Source organism: Jaculus jaculus, chromosome 12 (assembly GCF_020740685.1).
Source record: "Jaculus jaculus isolate mJacJac1 chromosome 12, mJacJac1.mat.Y.cur, whole genome shotgun sequence".
Taxonomy (NCBI): domain Eukaryota; kingdom Metazoa; phylum Chordata; class Mammalia; order Rodentia; family Dipodidae; genus Jaculus; species Jaculus jaculus.
Window position 1 is genome coordinate 83978855 of NC_059113.1, and position 25502 is coordinate 84004356.

A 25502-nucleotide genomic window follows, 5' to 3' on the forward strand; every position below is an offset into this window, starting at 1 on the left:
TAATTTAGGAACCAAACTGAACTATTTTTAAAACTCCATTTAAATGGCAAAACCAGTTTTTCTCTAAAGTGGTTGTTTGGGTTGTACTTTATATTTATTCTTCTATCACAGGAGAGATAGGATTAATGGGAATTAGAGAAAAAATACCTTCATATAGAATGAGAAAAACAAGGTATTTGGATGTACAAGTGAATAGGGCAGTACTGGCCCATGTGCACACAGTATTTCTGTGGAGGGGAGACAAACAGCCTGCAGTTGAGCGTAAAATTGCCTTCTATAGATTCTAATTACTCACACCTGGTGAAGCCCCTTTCTTCTCCTGCTACATGGTACCCGTCAGAATTATTTCAAGCAGGTGCTGATTCCCTTAATAGCACAAAGCCAGCACCATCACCCAGATATGTATATCCATGGCGATGGGTCTTGATAATTTGAAATGAAGCTTTGCTTTGATTATAGTTGAGTCTAGACAAAATTTAATCAGATTCCATCTATATGTACATCAATATGCAGAGACATATATAGATGAATGTTATTTTTTAGAGTAATGTCTCTAAAATACCCTAAAGATTTAACTATATTTGACTATAATAATAAAACAAATTAAGAGATATAAATTGGGACTGAAAAGGTATTGTCGCAACCATGATACAAAAGTGTGTCTGGTTTGTCAGTTATCTAAAAGTATGACCTAAGTCTTAAATCTACGCAGATGGTAAGGGATAGTTACTGAAGATAGGAGTCTCCAATAGAGCTGAAAGAATCCGCAGAGGATTATCCAAAGACGGAGAACTCCTTGGAGCTAAACAATTGGAATGACTAATGTAATGTCATAGCACATGATTTATGGTGGCAGAAGTGATAATGGGAAATGGACACTGACAGAGGTAATGTAATTATGCAATTTCTTAAATATTTTATTTATTTATTTATTTATTTATGAAAAAAAGAAAATGAAAGAGGTAGCGAGAGAGGGAATTGGCGTGCCAGAGCCTATAGCCACTGAAAGTGAACTTCAGACTCATACACCACCATGTGCATCTGGCTCCTTTGGCACTGGGAAATTTAACCTGGGTCCTTAGGCTTCACAGGAAAGTGCCTTAACTGCTAATTCATCTCTCCAGTCTGTAAAAATATAGAAATTTTAAGTGTGAATGGAACAAGGGTGGTGTGGGGGAGGAGATAGGAGGCAGAGTCAGATAAGGAAACTAACATGAAATATAAAGTCAGTCTTCTTGGAGAAGTTAGAAACAAGAGTAGATTCTTTTAAATAAGCATATTTTTGTATGCTCTGTATTAATATGGAAACTTTTATCTTAAAGGATCTTGGATGAAGACTGACCTTAATCTTCTACAGCTTCTCTCTCTCCCCCACCCCCCTCTTCTCTCTAACTCTTTTATATTAGTTGTCTTTTTCTTCCTTTTCTTAGTGGGCACTGACCTGTAACTCCCAGTACCAGCATGTGGCTATCATCCACAATGAGCTTTTGATCAGAAAGACCTACAAGGTTTCATAAAAGAAAGTCAGATTTGTGTCTGAGTACTTGATGACCCACCAAAGGTTAGTGATAAGACCCTACTGCTGAAGACAACTTATGCGGTTGCCTAGTAAAATGGAATGACATGGGTGGAAGTTGGAAGAGTCAGTCTCCAGACAGTCAGCTTGTCTAGTACCAGAAGGTACTCCATGGGCAACTGGGGGAAATTGACCAATATCTGTCCAAGCAACTCATGGGCTAACCTACTTAGTAGCAAATAACCTGTTGTGATTCTCAAACAAGTGCAATAGTGGCACACATCCATGGTGTGAAACCAACTACTCTTGATTTGGCTAACTGATCCCCTCAGTGGTATGGGATCCATAGCAGGATCTGGGAAACAAGTCAGAACCATACCCAACATAAGCCCGCTCTCCATTATCAAGCTACCATCAATCGTGAACTACAAGAGGACCTAAACCTATTAAATTCTCTATAAAAAAGTAAGGGTTATCTCACTTGACTAGTGCTAACTTACTCTCCATTGGAGAATCTGCTTCTCTTTCTCAGATAGATGTAGATCCTAATGAGAGAATCACTCCATCATATCTCAAAAGGGACCCAGATGAAACTAAGAACAATTGGTTAAACAAGCCGGGTACCAGCACAAGGGTGAAGGAGATCAACACAGAGAAAAATAAATTCCTACCAAATCAGAGATCCAGAGACCCAGAGGCTCCCAACACCTCATCACTGAAGCAGTCCCAGAATGAACCCAACATGGCTCAAGGAAATTTTTCTGAAGAGGGGGGTGGAAAAAATGTCAGAGCCACATGTTGGGTCATGATATGCAGAGACATTTATCTTACCCATAACTGTGGGCTAACTCCACAATGCATGACCCATATACCTCAACAAGGAATGGCCAAGGAAGGGGGTAGGTCATGGATGAACCTAATAATGGTATCAAATTGACTATATTTGCTGAGTACAAAACTAATTCATAAAAAAATAAACAAATGAAAATAAAAATGAAGAAAAATAAAGAATCTTGGAATTAAGGAATATTATATAGAAAAAGAAATATGTGCAGCAAGCATATCAGCAGATTGAAGCTACCCTATAACTGTAGAATTTCTCATGGACTGAATGAAGAAATGATTCCCTGGCAGGGCCTGGCTATGCATGCATATGACTGATAAAAGATGATGAAAATCCTGGTTAATGAGCAATTCTCAATTCATTACAGAATGGAGAAATCCTTATTTTATAATGAAGTTACTCTTTTGTATTTGTTTTCAGATATCACTCATATTTTTTTTTTAATTTTCTTATTTAAAGATAGTTCTCGGATATGAAATAAGCATCATAAGACAGTATAAAATGGGAAGTGAGAGAAGACAATAGCTGCTGGTTACTGCTGTGGTAATATCATCAACAAACATTGAAGGGAGGAGTAAGGTTTTGTACATACCTGCAAGCAGTTATGGCTAAAAGGATGTATATCTATATCTATAGCTGTATCTATATCATCTATATCCATATCTATCTATATATTATTTATTTATTTATTTTTCTGAGGTGGGGTTTAGCTCTAGCCCAGGCTGACCTGGAATTCACTCTGTAGCCTCAGGGTGGCCTCAAAGAAATCCTCCAACTTCTGCCTCCTGATTGCTGGAATTAAAGATTTGCACCACTATGTCTGGCTCCATGTATATATACATACAAATTATAAGTTACCATACATGAAATACTATTCTCTGATAGCATAGCACTCTAAGCTTATTCATGGACTTTCTGTCAAGTGAGCGTTCTAGGCACTATTATTTACTTAGAAGCCTAAACATGCAAAGTTGAACTTATTAAATATTTTCAATTATTTTTAGTGGAAAATAGATCCTTTTGTAGAATAAAGATGGTAAAAATGAATCTTTCACTCAAACAGAAGTATCTTCTATATGTGGTAGGACTGAATCTACCATGAAACTAAAGACTAATGACTATGCAGACTGTGGTTAGACCCAGCACTGGGGCTGATAAATGAGCTGAATCCCGTGCCCTCAGACACTAACAAGGATTTATTTAACTTATCATAAAATTGGGAAAAAAAATAGATTAACTCTTCAATCAATGGAAGCATCATGGTTTTGTATTTAACTGTAAGTTTTTGAGTAATGGTCCTGGGTAGGGAGAATGTGAGCCCTTATGCTTGATAAATTAATTGTGATCAAGTCATGATGTGAATGCTGGACAGCACTGACACCAGGATCCGTTCCAATTCAATTTCTGTGATAATCCTTTGTGACTTTAACTGATAACTTGCTTGAAAACCATGCAGTGAGAATTGAAATTTTATGTGTGTGTAAGACAGAGACAGGGACTAACACACACACACACACACACACACACACACACACACACACACACAGGGAGAGAGAGAGAGAGAGAAGATGCACCCAAACAAATAGCATTGCATTTTACATGTGTATTGAGGAATCAAATCTCACTGGTGGGTTTTGTAAGCAGATATCTTTAACCACTGAGCCACCTCCACAGCTACCACATATTGAGAATTTTAATGTTTAACTCATACTAGGTTTTAAAATTAAAAAAAAATAAGTAAATTTTTAAATTAAAATTCATCTGCAAAGACATTGGAACTAGCATATGTTTAAAGACAATAGCCTCTAGGCAAAGAAAAATAATCTTTTTGCTGCTTGCCAAATCATATTACCATCAAAACATGATTGAACTTAGCAGCCCGAATACTCACTTATGATAGATGATAGATATAAAGTGAAAAGTTGCATAATTTTACCATAACTCACTATGTATTATGAGTCATGAATGAGAAAATGAGATCTTACTGAATTTGGGTTTTGTTATGTTAACCTACTTGGTAAACTTATCATAATTCTGTACTTTGGCAATTACCAAGGTTCAAGGTTCAGCCTGAATTTTAAACTATTATATTCTTACATTAAAATTATGTTCAGCCAGGCATGGTGGCACACGCCTTTAATTCCAGCACTTGGGAAGCAGAGGTAGAATTGCTGTGAATTTGAGGCCACCCTGAGGCTCCATAGTGATTTCCAGGTCAGCCTGGAAAAAGTATGTTAAAAGTATGTTACAAATAATTCTAAAATATTTTACAAAATCTTGGTGATTAAATATAATTTTAAGTATTTATGAAAGATTTGTTAGGAAAGTTTATACATATATATATATATATATATATATATATATATATGTATATGTATGTATATATACATATATGTATGTATATTTAAATATTTTCATTCATTTATTTGCAAGCAGAAAGGTGGGGGAGAGACTGGGCAGACCAGGGCCTATAGTCACTGTAAATGAACTCCAGATGCACATGATACTTTTTGTGTCTGGTTTTACTTAAGTACTGGGGAATCTAACTAGGGTCATTAGGCTTTGCATACAAGTGTCTTAATCACTGAGTAATCTCTCCAGCCACAGAAAGTTATATTTTATTTCAAGAAAAATAAGAGAAATGCATTTAAAATTAAGATACTAGCCTTTATTCTCATTCAATATATTTTTATTGTTGTTTATCACTAATAATAAAAAAGATCATCAACATGCTAATAATAATGATGTGAATAAACTGCATACTTTCAGATTATCTGTGTCTCAGCAATATCTCTCCCTAAGAGCACAGTGCTTAAAGGTCTACTTATATCCTCAGAGTATGAGCCCTTTCTCATTACATAAGAGCATTTGCTATGGTATTGCTACACATATTTTTTGCATGCTAACAGTTGTATCTGTATTATTTTCTGATTATAAAAACAAACTTCTACATTATGAAGGTACTTTGTCATGGGTAGATTTAGATGTTTTGGTTGACTAATAACATTTTAGAGAAATTAAATAATGACAACTAGTGTATAGATTTACACATAAACTGTGCTCATAAAATAGTTATGTTTAAATCTCCCCATTGACTGATCTCATGTCATAGAAAAAACAAATAGCTTTCTTCCCCCCCCACCCAACATTGATTAGTATTATGGGAAGAAAAATCTGTGTTTCCTAAGTATTAATTGTGAAATGTGGATTTTGCCACACTTTAGGATTCTTAGGCACTTTTGAATTTTCTTAAATAATTTTATTTTACTTACCTATTGGCTGTATTTTCATTATAACTATTTCTCTATTTTTAGGAATGGAGTGATGACTCAGTGGTTAAGGAGTTTGCCTACAAAGCCTAATAATCCAGGTTTGATTTCCTAGTGCCTAGGTAAAGCCATATTCACAAAGTAGCATAATCATCTGGATTTTATCTGCAATGGCTAGAGGCCCTGGTGCACCCATTATCACTCTGTCTCTCTGTGTACAAATAAATAAATGTTTAATAACTAATTCTCTAGTTTTTTTTTCTTTTTCTTTTTTTTTTTCTAAGGTAGGGTCTCACTCCAGCTCAGGCTGACCTGGAGTTCACTATGTATTCTCAGGGTGGCCTCGAACTCTCGGTGATCCTCCTACTTCTGCCTCCTGAGTGCTGGGATTAAAGGCATGCACCACGACGCCTGGCTTGGTTTTTTACATATTAAATTTTCTAGGACATTTTAAGATCACTGAAACTACTCTATTATCAAACATAAGGAGCTTAATTATGATAATGTCAGTTTTTGTATCTCTTAGGGTTATTACTTTTTGTTTTTATTAATTTAATTTTTAACATGCTTTTAGCAGTCAAAGATAGCTATTGGAGGATAAATAGATTTGAAAATAATGAACAGAAAGAACACAAGGACTTTAGTTATTAATAGGAAATTAAATCTCAAGTATAAATGATAACCATAGCTTTAAATATAGCTAAATATGACCAGAAGGTCAAGTGAAAGACAAAATAGATTCTTTCTCGAAAACACAAAATCCTTATAAGTAATAACAATGCACATTTAGATTCAATTAAAAGATTAATATAAGAATAATGATCTGTCTCAGATTTAACATAATAATTTTTAAAAATCTTGTCAGAAATAATCATACATCTTCGACAATTACATTGAATGTCTTTTTTTTTCCAAAAGAGTTTAGACAGATAAAACTGAATATAATCTATTAACATTAGGTTCTATATTCAATGTTACTAATTAAATTTTATTTGACAAACTTTACTGATAGATGAAGGAATAAAGTGGAACATATGATTTGAAATATGAGGCTGTGGAAGGTAATTTCTGAGGATTTTCTTACGTGTTTACTGAACATAGGCCTACTCTAGATATCATACAGCTATTCTAGTTACTTCTAGTTACTTGTGACATGTGTCATGGATTACTGTCCATTTGACCCCTCAGGGGAGAGAGGGACCATTACATCTACGCATCACCCAGTGCCCAACATTTTGGGACCTTTCTTCATGATTCAAATGACAAAGTCCAGAAGAACACCTAGCTATAAAAGTATACATAAACTACATACTTTTTGGTAGTCAGCAATAAATGCTTACATTTCATGTATTTTTAAATCAAGTTTAGAGATCACCACTTAATGATACAATTTCATTTATCACCAAAAATCCTTATATACGTAATTATTGAAATACTTTATCTCATAGCATATGGGAGTATAGTCGTCAAGTTTTTCTTATTTTCTCCTTTGTGCCTGAATTTGTACTAATTTTCACTAACTATAGCGAAGGTGTGTATGCCATATCCTGAGAGGTGGTATTCCATATCTCTAGCAAAGTTTGTTTGTTGATCCTGGCTGGCCACATCAGAATGGAGAGCCTGTGAGTGTATTCTTGCAGATAGCTTATCTCCTCAGCAAGAGCTATAAAAATTGGCAACTAAATCCTTGCTTGCAAAAATTGACCATGAAGGCTGGAGGGATGTCTTACAGGTTAAGGCAATTGCCTGCAAAGCCAAAGTACTCAAGTTCCATTCCACAGAACCCACATTATCCAGATGCACAAGGGAGCGCAAGCGTCTTGAGTTCCTTTGCAGTGGCTAGAGGTCCTGATGTGCCCATTCTCTCTCTCTCTCTCTCTCTCTCTCTCTCTCTCTCTCTCTCTCTCTCTTTCTAAAAGAAAGAAGAAGGAAGGAAGGAAGGAAGGAAGGAAGGAAGGAAGGAAGGAAGGAAGGAAGGAAGGAAGGAAGGAAGGAAGGAAAAAGGAGAGGAAAGAAGGAAGGGTAATGAAAAAACCTCTTTTAAGTGGGCATTTCTCTTTAAAAAAAATGACCTTGATGTTGCAGTCTGGTTCACATTGCTGGTAGAAATCACCCAACCAAGAGCAGCTTCTGGGAAAAAGAGATTTATTTTGGCTTACAGGCTCAAGGAGAAGTTCTATGATGGCAGGGGCAAACGATGGCATGAGCAGAGGGTGGATATCACCCCCTGGCCAACATAAGGTGGACAATAGCAGCAGGAGAGTGTGTCAAACACCGACATGGGGAAACTGGCTATAATACCCATAAGCCTGCCCTCAACAATACACTCCCTCCAGGAAGCACTAATTCCCAAATATCCATCAGCTGGGAACCTAGCATTCAGAACACCTAAGTTTATGGGGGGGCACCTGAATCAAACCACCACATTCTGCCCCTGGGCCCCATAAACTGATAACCATACATGATATAAAATGCAATGCATTCATTCAACTTTAAAATCCCCATAGTTTTTTTTTTTTTTTTTAATCACTTTCAATGATGTACATACATCCCCATAGTCCAAGATCTTTTAACTGAGCCCTTTAATATTGCAGTCTGGTTCGCATTGCTGGTAGAAATCACCCAACCAAGAACAGCTTCTGGGAAAAAGAGATTCATTTTGGCTTACTGGCTCGAGGGGAAGCTCTGCGATGACAGGGGAAAACAATGGCATGAGCAGAGGGTGGACATCAACCCCTGGCCAACATAAGGTGGACCACAGCAACAGGAGGGTGTGCCAAACACTGGCATAGGGAAACTGGCTATAAAGCCCATAAGCCCACCCCCAATAATACACTCCCTCCAGGAGGCATTAATTCCCAAATCTCCATCATCTGGGAACTTAGCATTCAGAACACCTAAGTTTATGGGGGACACCTGAATCAAACCATCACACGTGATATGCCCCTGGATTCTGGTGGATTGAAAATATTGTCTATTGAAAAATGCATTGTATACTAAATATTAGGACAGAAAACCAAGCATGGAAAGAGGTAGAGAACTCTGTATTGAGAAGAACCTAATGCATTTAAATTATAGCTATTTTATTTTATTTAGAAAACCTATAAAATCAATACTTAAAGGAGAGATGATGTGAGTATAGAAGAATGGAAAAATGTAGGTTTCTCAATATATAATTCAGTACTAGTTTGCTGTTTGTGAAACGGAGGGGTCAATGATCAATAATAGATATGCAATATAATACAAACATTTGATAAAATCCTAGTAGTTGTTGGCACATAAAGTATGATATTAAAATCCAATGGTGTTGATCATTTTCAGTTATTTTGTAGGTCTATTAAGGTTAGTTTGTTTCTATGTCACAGTGTTGAGTGTATGTGCATGAGGATCCCGTGGACTGAGTAAGGCCTGTATGAACATCTTAGCTGTTTAGTACAGATAGGTCAAAGCAGATGAGTACAGTGGGTATTCAAAATACATCCTAGTTATAATATATGAAAATGAAAGGTATATTTCCTTATCATTAAAAAAAATTCACATGCAAGAGAGAAAAATTCAAAATAAATTAGTGAAACTTATCCAAATAAATAAAATCTCATAGACCCAAACACAAAACTATCTGGCATGTCTCTTTGAGGTATAACATGATTTAAGACATAAATTTGTAGACAATGCATTTTAAAAAAACGTATTGTGTGTATTCATAAGAGAAAGAAAGTGGCAGAGACAAAATGTACATGTCAGAGCCCTCTAGCCACTGTAAAAGAAATCCAGATGCATGTGTAACATTCTGCATCTGACTTTATGTGGGTAATGAAGAATAGAATCTGGGTCTTTAGGTTTTGCAGGAAAGCACCTTAAGTGCTGAGCAATTTCTCTAGCCCAATATTGCATTTTGTGTTTCTGAAGACTGTACTCAAAGTGAGGTCAGTTCTAAGACTGAGACACATCCCAAGACTCATAAATATTGTTCTTTCTAAATCAATTAATATCCTTGAATTAAAGGGCCTACACTCTCTTTTTACTCATAAGGGTTCTACCATTGTACTATATATGATCATATTAACTTATGATGCACAGTCCTGGAGAAAACTATGAAAAAATCAATTTTAAAATACATACCAGGGTTTGGGAGATTGCTCAGTGGTTAAAGGCACTTGCTTGCAAAGCCTAGCAGCCTGGGTTCAATTCCCCAGAACCAAGCTAAAGTCCAATGCTCAAAGTGGCTCATGCATCTGCTGTTCATTTGCAGCCTCAAGAGGCTCTTGAGTGCCCATATTCACTTCTCTGTCTCTTTCTCCCCTACTTCCTCTCCACTTCCTTCTTGCAAACCAATAAATATAAATATAAAATCATGCATCCCTGTCTTTTAAAATTGGTTATAAATGATTGAGTCAGTGTAGGGTAGGAGAAATGAAAGAGATATGAATAAAAAGGGATATAATAATGCAATTTAAATTTACATGTATATATTTGTTCCTATGTAACAGGCCCTCTTGAGTAAATAAACTTGTAGTTAAACACACCCTACATGGGGTTTTGTTCATGACAAAAATGTATAAAACTTTTCTATATTAAAAATGGTAATATAATTTCATTATCAGAAAAATCAGTCAATATATTTTTAGCCTCTCTAATTAATTTTTTATATCCAGGGCTGAAGAGATTGCTTAGCAGTTAAGGCTCTTCCCTACCAAGCCTAAGAACTAATGTTTGATTCTCCAGGTCCCATGTAATCCAGAGGCACAAGGTGACACAAACGTGTAAGGTCACACATGCACACTAGGGGGCACACATGACTGACATGCAATTACAGTGCGACAGTCCCTGTCATGCCGATGCCCCCATCGCCCCGCCCATCTTTCTCTTTCTTGCATAAAAAGAAAACCATTCTATTGAGATTACATAAAAAAATTTATAACCAGAAAAGTGACAATTGAAAGAATATTCACTTACACATCAACATAAACATTATATCAATTTACAACCATTAATTTACTGAAGGTCATTAATTCATGTAGAATTAAATTATTTACTATTAGTTTATATATTTATTCATTTGTTCATAATCCTGCATTTACTGAGTCATTCATTCACCCATATAAATACTGATCTTGGGCTGGAGAGATGGCTTAGTGGTTAAGCGCTTGCCTGTGAAGCCTAAGGATCCCGGTTTGAGGCTCGGTTCCCCAGGTCCCACGTTAGCCAAATGCACAAGGTGGCGCACGCATCTGGAGCTCGTTTGCAGAGGCTGGAAGCCCTGGTGCACCCATTCTGTCTCTCTTCCTATATCTGTCTTTCTCTCTGTGTCTGTTGCTCTCAAATAAATAAATAAATAATTTTTAAAAATACTGATCTTGCATGGTATGATAATGTTTGACTATAAACTGTAAAAATGAACAACTAGCACATGCCTTTAATCCCAGCACTCAGGAGGCAGAGGTAGGAGGATTGCCGTGAGTTCGAGGCCACCTTGTGACTCCATAGTAAATTCCAGGTCAGCCTGGGCTTGCGTGAGACTCTTACAGGAAAACCAAAACCAAAACCAAAACCAAAAACAAAAACAAAAACAAAAACAAAAACAAAAGACCAACTAAAATAGAATAGATTCAGGTAGATATTGTGTTTATAGTATGAATGACATTCATTCCTCCATGACTGTAACCTCCACTTAAGGAACAAGTGGTCACAAGTATAAATCTTATTTATTATAAATTATTATAAATATTAGATAAAAGTTTATCATTTTAGATGAGTCAGAAACATATTTCCTCAAAGCCTTAGAGTCTTTTACTTTTATTTTCCTGTTAGATTTTGAAATGATATTCATTGTTATTTTTGAAATGTCACAGGTCAAACTTCTCTCTACCTTTTCTCACTTTTCCTCCCCTTCCACCTCCTCCCTCTCTCCAGAAGAAAGTAAACGTATTTCAATATTTTAGCAGCTATTTTCCTAACATTATAAGAGTAGGAAAGGTCAGGGGTAACCCTCTTTATATGGGTTATATAAATTAGGGAAAATATAAATTCAAAACCTAAATTTACCTTCAGAAGTTCATATGGCTGGGGAGATGGCTCAGAGATTAAAAGCACTTGTTTGAAAAGCCTGCCTGGCCTGGACTCAATTCCTGAATACCCACATAAGGACAGGTACACAATGTGACCCGTGGGGCTGGAGTATGTAGTAACAAGAGGCTCTGCCTGTTATCTCTCTGTCTGTCTTTTTCTCTCTTCTTGCTGTCACATTCTCTCTCTGAAATAAACAAAAATGTAAAAATGGATTTTAAAAACTATTATGATGTCCTAGATAGATAGTTATCTGCTTTCTCCACAACACAATCACGAATACCTGAGTTAAATCCTTAAAATCCATTTAAGACATCACATCAGTGCAATTGTCAGTATGTCTTCTTATCATATATATATGTATATGTATATATGTATGTATTATATGGATATAAAAGTTACCAGATATTTCATATTTTTGGCTTCACAACCTAAGTCCATCTTCCTACCTTACATTTCATACAATGTTGGACTGTACTTTCTATTATGGACCAAAATAAAGCCTCTTTTCTTCAAATTATTTTTATGGGGTATTTTGTCAGGGCAGTGAGAAAATAAATTAATAAAGGATAACCTTGAAGAAGTAACATTTAAATCAAGAATTAAATAATCAGAAATCAGGAACACACACTGAGAGTTGGGGTGGGTAGGGAAAGTCTACTTGTAATTTTAGTAAATATAAAATTATAATAATTTTTAAGTGTTAGGAACTATTCCAGGTAACCAGATAAATTCCTTTCAATTCAATCAAGATACTATTAAAGAAAATAGTGCTCATAAATGATGTCAGAATAATAATATAAAATCTATGTCAAGTATAAATCAACCCTTTCAACACTGTTATCTTCCAAAATTCTCCAAGGCAACAAAAATCCATCAAAAGTAATAGTGCAGTGAATGCCTGGAGGGCAGCAATCTTATTTTGTAGTTCAAAAAGGAAACTACAAGTGTGTAAGGGAAGACAGACTTAGCATTGACAAAAAGAGACCAATAAAAGCTGTGCATTTTCATGCTCTATTTCATATGACTAAATTTCCCTAGGCTTCAGGTTCTAAGTGGGTGTAGCCAGATGTGTCCCTTCTCTTTCACAGATCTTTTATGGAGGCTCCAGATGTTCAGTTTTAATAGCTTTGTCCGCTGTACACATAAAATGTCTCAAAACTCTGAATTATTTCATAATAATGATGATGATCTATTTGCCTATTTGAATCCCAGGCAGTTAATTCATTTTCTTAAGTAATGTCTAAACTTAATTCATGAATAATATGGAGTGTTAGGAGGTGGGAGGGACAGATTTATACAAAATATAAGAAATAAACATTAGGCTAATATTATGATATGTTAGTGATGGAAAAAAGTTTAGAAGCATTATAAAACAAGTAAATTTTCAAGCAGTGTTTGGATTGAGATAAACCACGGTTTCTTTAGTATCTCTGTTTTGACAATTTACCAGATACTCCAACAAATATTTCACCCAGAAGTTCACAAACCATACCCCATGGAACAAACCTTTTCTCATGCTTGACTTCACAAAGTTTTGATAGAAGAGAGTAAAGCCTGAGTACCTGATTCTTAATCCATATATAATATATATATATATATATATATATATATATTACTGCTTCTTTTCACTGCTAGCTTTGTTAGTAATGCAAAGGCTATATGGCTTGTGAATACTAAAATATTCAGATCTAGTTCTTTAAAGAAAAAAAAATCCTGACCTCTTTTAAACTCAATTTTTGAGAAATATTTTATTTATTTATTTGAGAGAGAGAGAAAGGCAGGTAGGGAAAAAGAGAGAATGGGTGCACCAGAGCCTCAGCCACTGAAAACAAACTGCATATGCATGTGCCATCTTGTGCATCTGACTTACATGGGACTTGGGGAATCAAATCTGTGTCCTTAGATTTTGTAGGCAAGCGCCTTAATCACTAAGTCAACTTGCTAGCCCTAAACTCAATATTTAATGTAAACAATTGTGCTCAATTTCAGTATCTCATAGATTAATTTTTTTTTTTAAAGAAAACAGCTTGACCAGGTCTTCATCTCTTTTTTTTTTTTTAATTTTTATTTATTTGAGAGCAACAGACACAGAGAGAAAGACAGATAGAGGGAGAGAGAGAGAATGGGCGCGCCAGGACTTCCAGCCTCTGCAAACGAACTCCAGACGCGTGCGCCCCCTTGTGCATCTGGCTAACGTGGGACCTGGGGAACCGAGCCTCGAACCGGGGTCCTTAGGCTTCACAGGCAAGTGCTTAACCACTAAGCCATCTCTCCAGCCCAGATTAAATTTTTTTTTTTGGCCAGAGATATTGTTTAGGATTTTCATGGTTATAATGAAATTACAGGATGCTATATCTGGAAATTACTGTATTGGACATTTACTTTAACTACCATTCCACAAAAACATGACTTTTATTCCATTTCTGACAAATACTCATTAAGTCCTAGCTTGAATGACTCAAGTGTCCGGAATTAGATTCCCTCCTGATGCAGGTTGTTGGATGGATGGACACCACCACTCGCAGGAAAACGTCTTTTATGTTTTGAGTTAGATCTGATATTTATAAAGTTTACTCATTATGATGCACTCTGCCCAAGCATCAGAGAACACACACAGCTCGCAGGTGGCCCTTGCATTGATCCGCCCCGCTGACAAATGGCACTAAGCTCTCTGCCCACCCTCTGGACGATCCACGCACTCCCACTGTCCCACAGACAGACAGCCCTCTGTTCGCTAGGTACTGTACTAAACTGTGATATTTCCCCTTAAAATTACTCTAAGGAATGTTAAAATCCAGCACCAGACAATGTATACCTTCTCTATGAGTTTGGACATAACTGAATGTTGTATATTAAGGTAATAACAATGTGAGACATTTCAGAAATGAAATGCCGTAGTGAACTGTACATTCAGGGTAGTCATAGAAAATTAGAAAGCATTCAACATATGTTAGGTTTTTGTTGCCGCTGTTGTTGTTTGTTTTGTTTTCTCCCCAGCCTTTCTTTTTCTTTTTAATAAATGATTTACAAATGAAAACATAATTAGGGTCCATACTTTGTTTAACATAGATCATACTCGTTTAGTAGCATTTGATATCTAAGCAAATGCAGCAAGGTGAATTTTCTACTATGAAGACCTATACTATACAGGAAATATGTTTTAAATATATGATGAATTATGTATAGATTTGTAGAAAATTTAGTTTCAGTAATTTATCTTTTAAATTCTCAAGAAATTTGTAACAGAATGATTCATCCTGTAAATTATTTCACTTAAGAAATCAGTTGTTTTATGTCATGTTCAATAAATATTTGCTGCCTCTGGGACCTAATGAAAATTATGTATTAAAATAATTTCTTTGATGACAGTGTAAGTTCAGCTTAAGACAGAGAATGGTTTTTTGATGTGGCTTCCAGCAGTTTGTGAACTCATTCTTATGATAATTAAATACCTCTTAAAGTGATTATGGCTCTCAGATTACAGTTATTCTTTTTTTAAAAAAAGAATAGTTTTATAATAGAGAATAGCTCAGTTTCTAGTATCTGCAAAAGGCTAATAAAATATATCAGATATACTAAAATATTCTAAAAGTCTGTTCTCCAGTCAAACAAATTTTCAGACTGGTAAATTGCTATTATTTATCAAATATTACTTCTTACTTCTTCAGTACACCTTAGCATTTTCCATATACATATATATATTCCTGCAGTCAGGAAGGAGAGAGAGACAGAGAGACGGGGGGTGGGGGGAGATATTGGTGCTCATCTCATTTCCCCTTTGTTTGGCTTTTATTCAGTTAGGAACCCTAGCACATAAGACAGTGCTGCTAATATTCATGGTGTGTTTCTCATCCTCTGTTAAGTCTTTCTTGAAATTCTTTCACAGACATGCCCATTTTTATGTGTCCATGTTGATACAAAATTGAGACAAGTTGGCAATGAAGAAAAACCATCTTACCTTGCTAGAATACATCACTAAGTACACTACTTTAGTGAATATGAATGTCCATTTTCTGTATGTCATGTGTGTGTGCATATGCACCTCTAACACAATAAGGAAACATGCTTTATCATTTACTTTTATACACAATTTCAGTATTTATGGTGCACTTCTTGTTACATGATGGGTTCTCAATCAGTAATCATTTCTATAAAAAATTCATGATTAAATACATGGACAACCAAATGTGAGCAGAAATAACTACATTTTCAAATTTTTAAATCATCACTATTAGAATTATTCTGGTGTTTCTAATCCAGTCATTACTCAAGAGATTAAACATGTATGATTAATGATGTACACTTTTAATGAATCATTTTATATTCAGAAAATGAAGGTGATGCATTTATTATGAAAACCATCCATTTTATTTGAAAATAACTAGAAAGTAAAGGTAATATTATTGGCCTTAGGCCACTAGTTCATTTTTATATTATTATTTTTTTTTGTTTATTTATTTATTTGAGAGCGACAGACACAGAGAGAAAGACAGATAGAGGGAGAGAGAGAGAATGGGCGCGCCAGGGCTTCCAGCCTCTGCAAACGAACTCCAGACGCGTGCGCCCCCTTGTGCATCTGGCTAACGTGGGACCTGGGGAACCGAGCCTCGAACCGGGGTCCTTAAGCTTCACAGGCGAGCGCTTAACCGCTAAGCCATCTCTCCAGCCCTTATATTATTTTTTTAATTTTAGTTATTTGAGAGAAAAAGAGAGAGAAAGACACAGAGAGATAGTGGGCACACCACAGCATTCAGTTGCTGCAAACAAACTGCAGATTCATGTGGCCCCTTGTATATCTGGCTTATGGGGATCCTGGGAATTAAATCTGGGATATTTTGGGTTTGTAGGAAAGTGCCTTAACTGTTAAAGTCATCTTTACAGACAAGGAAACTACTTTTCTTTTTTTTTAAAAAATATTTATTTATTTATTTGAGAGCGACAGACACAGAGAGAAAGACAGATAGAGGGAGAAAGAATGGGCGCGCCAGGGCTTCCAGCCTCTGCAAACGAACCCCAGATGCGTGAGCCCCCTTGTGCATCTGGCTAACGTGGGACCTGGGGAACCGAGCCTAGAACCGGGGTCCTTAGGCTTTACAGGCAAGCGCTCAACCTCTAAGCCATCTCTCCAGCCTGGAAGCTACTTTTCTAATTGTGAAAGCTCATGGGGTTTCCAAGTGAAAAACATATCCTCCTGTGTGCCCACAATGTTGAACTTATCAAATTCGAGAGCAGGGTATGCTGAATGGATTCAATTTTTCTCTTTAATAAATATGATTCACTTTAGTTTTCCATCCCTTATTGTATAACATGATTTATTATCAATGTCTGAAATTTTAATGTTTAAGGAAAACCCCAAGGACAATGGGAGAATTAGCAGTCCTCATGAGAAGAGGCAAGACTTAACAGTTTGTCCGCTTAACACTGAGGAATCCAGAAAATTCTTGTAAAATGTCTAACAATGATATAACTTTTAACAGTTTTTTTTTAAATTTTATTTATTTGCAAGCAGAGAGAAAGATGGACAGAAGAGTAACCTACAGAGAGAGAATGTGCAAGGCAGGGTCTCTAGCCACTGCATGTGCCCTTTGTGCAATTGGTTTACATGGGTGTGGGGAATCGAACCTGGGTCCTTTGGCTTCGCAGGCAAATGCCTTAACCACTAAGTCATTTCTCTAGCCCAGAGATAATATGATTTTGAGAGCTAAGAATTTTGTCAAATAAAACTTAAATGTTATAAATCCACAAATATTTTGACATAGAGGACAGTGGAGGACAAAAGAAATTAAAAAAAATAAATAAAATAAAAACTAAGCTGGGTGTGATGACTAATGTCTTTAATCCCAGCTCTCGGCAGACAGATGTAGGAGGACTGCCTTGAGTTTAATGCCACCTTGAGATACACAGTGAATCCCAGGTTGACCTGCCATGGAGCAAGACCCTACCTCAAACTACCAAGGGAAAAAAAAAAAAAAAAATGGAAGGAAGGACTGCCTTGAGAGTACTCATTGGAGTAGGGATGAGGAGTGGAAAATATAGGATAACACAATAGGAACATGACTAAATTACAATATGTTCATATATTAAACTTCTCAGTATATTTAAAGATTCTGATGAATCTGGACATCGCTTTGGGAAAGTATGGATAGTTTGATGATTTTTTAAATTTTACTTCACTAAAATGGAGATGTATAGTAGTTTAATTATAACAAAAGTATTAACAATAACACATTTTAAAAGTTTTGAATGATTTCCATAGTCAAAGAAACAAATGTTGGTAACAATATGGAAAAAGTAGAATATTTATTCACTGTTCCTGAGAGTTTAAACTGGTATAGCCACTATGGAAATCATGGAGGTTTTTCAAAATCCTGAAAACAGATCTACCATATGACCCTGTTGTAAAACTCCTGGACATATACCATAAGGACTCTATACTTTATTATATACTTCTGTGCTCAATCGTGTCCTATGCACAAGAGCTAAGAAGTAGAATCAGCCCAGATGGTTATCACCTGATGAATGCATAATGAAGGTGTGGTAGGTATACTTCTGTGGAATTTTATATATCTGAAAAGATAAATAAAATTATGAAAATTTCTGGAAAATGTATAGAACTAGAAACATTCATACAAAGTAATGTAACTTTGGCACAAAAAGTCAAATGTCAATACTGCCTCTCATATGCAAATTTTAGCTTTGTATTTTTAGATCTGTATGAAAGTTGGTATAAGAGTTAGAAGTGCAGCCAGATGCTTACATCCAGGCATACTGCTGCATACCTTTAATACCAATACTTGAGATGCAGAGGTTGGTGGATCCCTGGGAGGGCAAGGCCAGCATGGGCTAGAGTGAGACCCTACCTTAAACAAAACAAAACAAAAATAAATAAATAAATAATACAGAGACCAAGAGAGGGGAAGAGTAGTGAATGGTTAGAATTTAAGGAGAGGGAATATTAGATATAGAAGTAGATATGCTTTGGGTTGATGTTCTAAGTGTGGTCAGGGAATATGATTGAAGGAAATGAAGGTGTAGAGGGATGTCTAACCAAAACTAAAGATAATATGAATATATAATATGGCAAGTTATTACTATGTTAGATAATTAAAACATATATATGATGAAAAGGAGACAGTTTGGCCATAACTTGCCCCAGAGGGGTGGAGAATGCTGCATCCACAGCCACAGATTTTTTATAGGAAAATCAAGGCCTGGGGTGGAACAACTGCCATTGAGTTGTTTGTCAGGGAGGCCTCTAAAATAATGTAGGCAATTGCCAATATTCTTGCCTCCCCACCAGATATAGATAGTAAGACATGTACTTTGTATGCAGAACACTGAGAAGTTAAGCTGAATCTAACCTTGGAGGCTGCTGGCAAACTATTATAGTTCTGAAAAGTGCAATGCAAGTAAGTAATTTGTGGAGAGAGTCATCAAGCAGAAGACCCTGAGAAATACACAGCCTGCCTGGCTGGCAATGTGTGTACACTGGTGTAGGCATGGGATGTCGGTTACAGTGGTAACAAACGCCCCCTAACTGGATTTGAGACATGGTCCACACAGGGGAATTCACTTCTGATAATGAAAATCTACTCAACAGTTTATAGCTTGGAAGGTCATAGGCCCTATGGAGGAAGTTAATAAAGTGTTTTGGCTAAATAGACATTTTTCACTTATCACAATGCCCTTAAATATTTATGTATACACATAGATTAGTGGTGTTTTCACCTTTCATCAGAGAAGCTTCCTTTGTGCAAATAACTGTGACTACAGAGGAGACTTCAAAATTCACCTAAGAGCTCATCAGTGACCGTTGAGAACTCAGTACTAAATGAGACATTTCTATCATCCTTGGATTGCCTCAGGGAACACTGGGAGAATGGTCACAGAAAGAATGTAAGAGCCAAAAGAAAGTGAGTCATGCTTTGGGATGCTGTCTTCCAGACATAAAGTGGTCATTGCATTCAAGACATCACAGTGGCTGTCAATAAGTACATTACTACTGAGCTTATCAGAATGAGGCTATGGGTGATTAAGGAGTCAAAATAATTCACTTCAAAACTAAGGGACATTAATGACAAAGAAGGGGTTCAGTGGAAGGGGACAAAAGGAGATAGAGTGGGAAAGAAAAGTATTGGGTAGGGTTTGTGATGAAAATGCATTTTATGCACATAAATTTTCAATAAAATTTGTAAAAAGGAGTATAAAACAAGTACTTCTATTATAAATCTCTAGCACTTTAATATTCATATTGGCTTTATAAAGAGTTAAGGAGAGGGCTGGAGAGATGGATCAGTGATTAAAGCACTTGCCCACAGGGCCTATCAATCCAGGCTCAATTCCTCAGTATCCACATAAAAACTAGATGCACAATGTGGCACATGTGTCTGGAGTTCATCTGCAACAGCTGGAGGCCGAAGTGTGCCCATTCTCTCTGTTTTTCTCACTCTTCTCTCTATCCCTCTCTGCTTGCAACTAAATAAACAAAAATACTTAAAAAGAGTTAGGGCGAAAATATACCATGTCTATAATGGTTTAGGTATTTTTCAAAAGTTTGCATTAACATTGAGAAAATTTTGTGTATTGGAAGCAAAATGATTGATGATGTAAAAATGTTCAAATAAGCTTTAAAATTTATAGACATTCACATATTTCTATAATATCTTAATTATGTTTGCATATATTGTCCAGATTGAGAGTATTTTGAACAACTACCAAATTGCTACCATCACAGATACATTATATCCTGCCTGAATATTAATAAATAACTTCAAAGGTATATTGTTATTTTGAGGCCCAGTATGTTCAGAAAATATACCACAATGATATTTAGTGTCAAAAATTTAAAACCTAATGTTTATTACATTCATGTTTTTAATTGAGGATTGTTGAACTTTTGTCATTCAAGCCGCTTAAAATCATGGCGTTTGTTAGTATTTATCTAAGAACATATAATGTGATTGGTTTGACCTGTCTTAATTCTTGCTCATTGTATGAACATTTTGGAAGTTGTAATTTAAGCTGAAGTGTGATGTGGCATAGTTTTGATCTTGAGAAGTTCAGCAACCAAACAATAATATATATGCTCATATCTATCTATCTATCTATCTATCTATCTATCTATCTATCTATCTATCTATCTATGTGCATAAGTATATACATGCACAAAACAAACATAATAACCAAGCATATAATATCAACACATATTTAATTTACAAGAGTAGTCTGTATATGAAGTAAATTTTATTTCAAAAGTTTAAATAAATTATGCTACAAAAAATCTTCACCATATAGTCAAGCTTATGAGTAAATATAAAGCTCATTTTCCAGCATATGATTCTATAACATTGACAAGTAAAGTCAGTGTCAAAAATGAGCATTTTCTAAAAGGTTAAATAAATTGTACTGCCTCTGAGTTAAAGCTGTTGAAAGCACTTAAAGGTCACCATTTCAAAGGATTTTACTTGTTTACTAGCCATATTACTTATCACAGAACTATATGATTTTCTTCATTGAGTGGGGGAGATGTGATCTATATGGAAATATATGATATTCAGTATTGTGATTATCATATAAGGGTATTTACTAAACATTTTCATATGAGTAAATTATCAGAAAAGAACAGGCATTAAGGAAAATTATATTTGAGGGACATGTAATGTTCATTAGGATTAGATATGTCAATATATCTCGACCTACACACAAATGCACTCTGTATTACTTTGAAACAGGAATGATCAAAGTTCCATGTAAATTACCCAGTTTATTCATTGCATTTTTATATACTGTGATTAAAAATATGAAGAAGCTTGCATATAAAGAATGAAATTTGGTATTTCACATCTATTTCCTTGTATGTTATTTCAGTTCCTCACTCTTACATATTTCACAAATACAAACATAGATTTGTAAAAAATATTTAATAATGACTTTTCCTTATTAAAGGAAAGAAATAAACATAATGTGTTAAACTACCAAAAATCTAAATTTTATTATTCTTAAATGATTTTTATGATATTATCACATTTAAAAGTTAGTATATATCCTTTAGTTATTCATAACCCAAAATTCCTATAATCTGAATCCTTGAAACTTATTTACTAACTGCTGAAACAAAAGTGCTAAAAATGATTACCTTGCTTCCCTTTAGGGAATATGTAACTTCAAATATTTTTATGTTAATATAACAACTAATTTCCATTTGCTTGTGTTTATTTTACTCTCTATTTTTCTGGGGGAGGGGTGAGGTAGCGTCTCATTTTGTTCTATTGCAGGTTGACGTGGAATTCACTAGGTAGTCTCATGCTGGCCTTGAACTTACAGCAATCTTTCTACCTTTGCCTCTCAGGTGCTGTGATTAAAGGCATGCACCACATGTCCAGCTTTATTCTCTATTTCTGATCATACTCATTTTCTGGCATAAGTTCACCAGTGCTACTATCTCAAGTACTATTTGTTTTTCAAATATATTGAAAACATTTCTCAATAATTAACATTGTAACAGATGGCATGAAACATGGAAGAAGAATATAGTTCTTGATTAATGGCTACACATCACTGAATGTGTAATATGAGGAAACAGTCTTTATTTGAATCAGTCTATGCTTATATTTTGAATCATATTTTGAATATGAAGCAATAAGAATGTATGCATGTGATGTGAAATAATTGAAAATGTTACCTTTAAACAAATTCTGGAGCTGAAGATATGGCTTAGCAGTTAAGGTGTTTGCTTGTATAGCCAAAGGACCTAGGTTTGATTCCCCAGGACCCACATATAGCAAGATGCACAAGGTGGCGCATGCATCTTGAGTTTGTTTGCAGTGGCTAGAAGCCTTGGTGTCCCCATTCTGTTTCTCTCTCTGCCTCTTTCTCTGTCCATCTCTCAGATATCTCTGTCTCTCAAATAAATAAACCATATACAATATTTTAAAAAAATTCCAATATATTCACAGTGAACTGGAATAAAAAGGAGATACAGAAGTACTTAAATTTCACCCTATTATTGGACATTTATAAGGATGCTTGCAACATTGATTATACAATCATATAGTGTATTTTATCTATACCATAGTGTTGCTGATTAAATGCAAATACATTTTCAGTTACCTATAATTATTATAAACCATTATAATTTCTGCTGCTATCTTAGGCTTGATTTTTTCCAAAAGAGGTTCCAAGACATTTTGTAAAAACAGAATTTCTTCAGTTGTTTTCTACAAGCAACCACAATGGGAAAGTTAATTATTTTAAGGACACCAGCTAACAAGTCCAGGAGGTCAAACAACACAAAATAAGAATGATGGACTCAATTCCACAGAGAAACTCTGAAGGCAATTTTCTAAATATGTAGAATTGTCTCAAGTGGTTGCAAAAGATGTCATGCATCAATGTCCTCTTATGTATTAGACACTTGGTAAAATCTATGTGTACGAAAGAACTACATTCCTGACTGTTCTTATTTTCCATAGGTGGTGACAGCCACCCATCCCACTACATGCCTGTTGAGAATGATAGCACTCTGGGAGCTAGTGCTGTATATAAATAGAAAAGAGCTCTGAGAATATTCTCACTGAAACACCATGGTTTGATATATAGCTTAATAATTTTAGCATTCAAGAAGCTTAATAACTGTTGGCAAGAGTACATAAAACCACAGGTACCTCAAATAAATGTGCTTTACCCCACAACATTAAATGAAACCTGCCTTGAGATCCTCATTCACCTCCTTAGAAGGAAATTAAATTTCATCACATACTGTTAATCCCTTCTCACTCCAGTGTCTTTTGTTGATTATGAAGAATCACATATTCATGAGTCCTTTTTTGTGTGTGTCTGTGTATATTGTGTGATATATGTACATATGTATATATGTATGTATGTTTGTATGTATGTCTGTAAGTGCAGACACATACCTTCATCAGTGTGCATGTAGAGGTTAAAGGACAATTTATGAGTAAGAATGAGTCCCATACAATTCCTTTATGCCAACTAGAGTATATGTAAATATGTGTGTAATTATAAACAAAATATTAAGAGATAAATAAAATGAAAAAAGTTAAAGGATTCCTAGTGTTTAGTGTACTCATGTTTTGTATTACTGACATATTTCTTATCTAAGCAGGGAAATTCTGTAGAAGAAAATGCAAATAATAGTGTAAAAACATGTTTTAATGTAAGATACTATAATGTTGCAATACTGAAACATATTATTTTTAACTATATCCATCTTTACATATCATGGTGCTTTTATATACTGCTAGTTCAAAGATGATAATAAGCAATTTTATTAAATTTTTCATTAAAAGTTTACATAATCTCTCCCTCTCTCTCTCTCTCCCCCCATCCCTCTTTCTGTCCTTCTCAAAAAATAAATAAGATGTAAAATAAAGGGGTTTGCTCGCAAAACCTGACAACCTGTATTCAATTCTTTGTATAGTTGATGGACATTCCTTTACAGTGGCAAGAAAGTGTGTGTACATGTGTGTGTGAGCTCACACACAAATACAATTTTAAAAGAAATTATGCAAAAGGATATCTGATTCTTTTTTAAAGGACTACTTTTGATTTCATCATGATTTTTTAATTAAATAGGAATTGTTTTCCTTATATTTCTACAAAGGTGCCTACTACCAGTGATCAGGATACTAGCATATTGAGGAGTCTGGTAAAGGCTATAAATTAAAAACACTTGTAGAAGCAGCCTAAATGACTATTGCAGTTGATCCTGAAGTCCAGAAGCAAATACAAGTCAGTACAAATGAAAAATAATTTCAGTAGTATTTCAAAAACATGGAATTGGGTGAGATTTTTTTTTATAATACCATTCAAAAAGACTAAAAGAAACTAATGGGGAGGCATAAGGACAATTATTTCTCCAAGTAATAAAGATGTTTGACTTAAAATATGGTTAGTATTTATAATTGAAGAAAAGTAGACTGAAAATGGAACCCATACAATTCGCATAGTACCATAGATACTGTTTTATATTTTACATATTTTATATAATCCTCAAAGAAAATTAATATGGCAGGTTTAGGTCTCTACCTTCTACAAATGAAGTTGATGTCATATAACTTTTGCTGGTCTCTAGGGCACACTGTACACCAGTGTTAGATCTGAAATTCCATTGCCAACCTGTGTAGAAAACAAATTCTCAAAGATCAAATAAACACTGTCATCTTTACTGTATCATGTCCTTTATTTATTTATTTTTTGTTCATTTTTTATTTATTTATTTGAGAGCGGCAGACATAGAGAGAAAGACTGATAGAGGGAGAGAGAGAGAATGGGTGTGCCAGGGCTTCTAGCCACTGCAAACGAACTCCAGACACGTGCGCCCCCTTGTGCATCTGGCTAACGTGGGACCTGGGGAACCGAGCCTCAAACCGGGGTCCTTAGGCTTCACAGGCGAGCGCTTAACTGCTAAGCCATCTCTCCAGCCCTATCATGTTCTTATTAATGATTAATGACTATAATGATTGACTATTCATGTTAATCTTTCTGACTTCATGCCATTCTTTAGAAAACTAAAATATTAACTCTCTTATTTGAAAAACATAAATACGAAATTAAAAAATTAATTATTCTTGTAACACATCCATTCATTTACACCTTTCTAAGACTTTTACAAAATGAAGAGCATGTATTTCAAGCTGAGTATTGCCTACAATAGGCATGTACCAGAGTAAATTATTACTTAGATGGTTACCATAAACTGACATTTAACAATGTACTCCCCAAATGGAAAAATTATAAAGTCCTGTTTACTGTGTGGAAAGACAAATGTGAAACAAAATAGTTA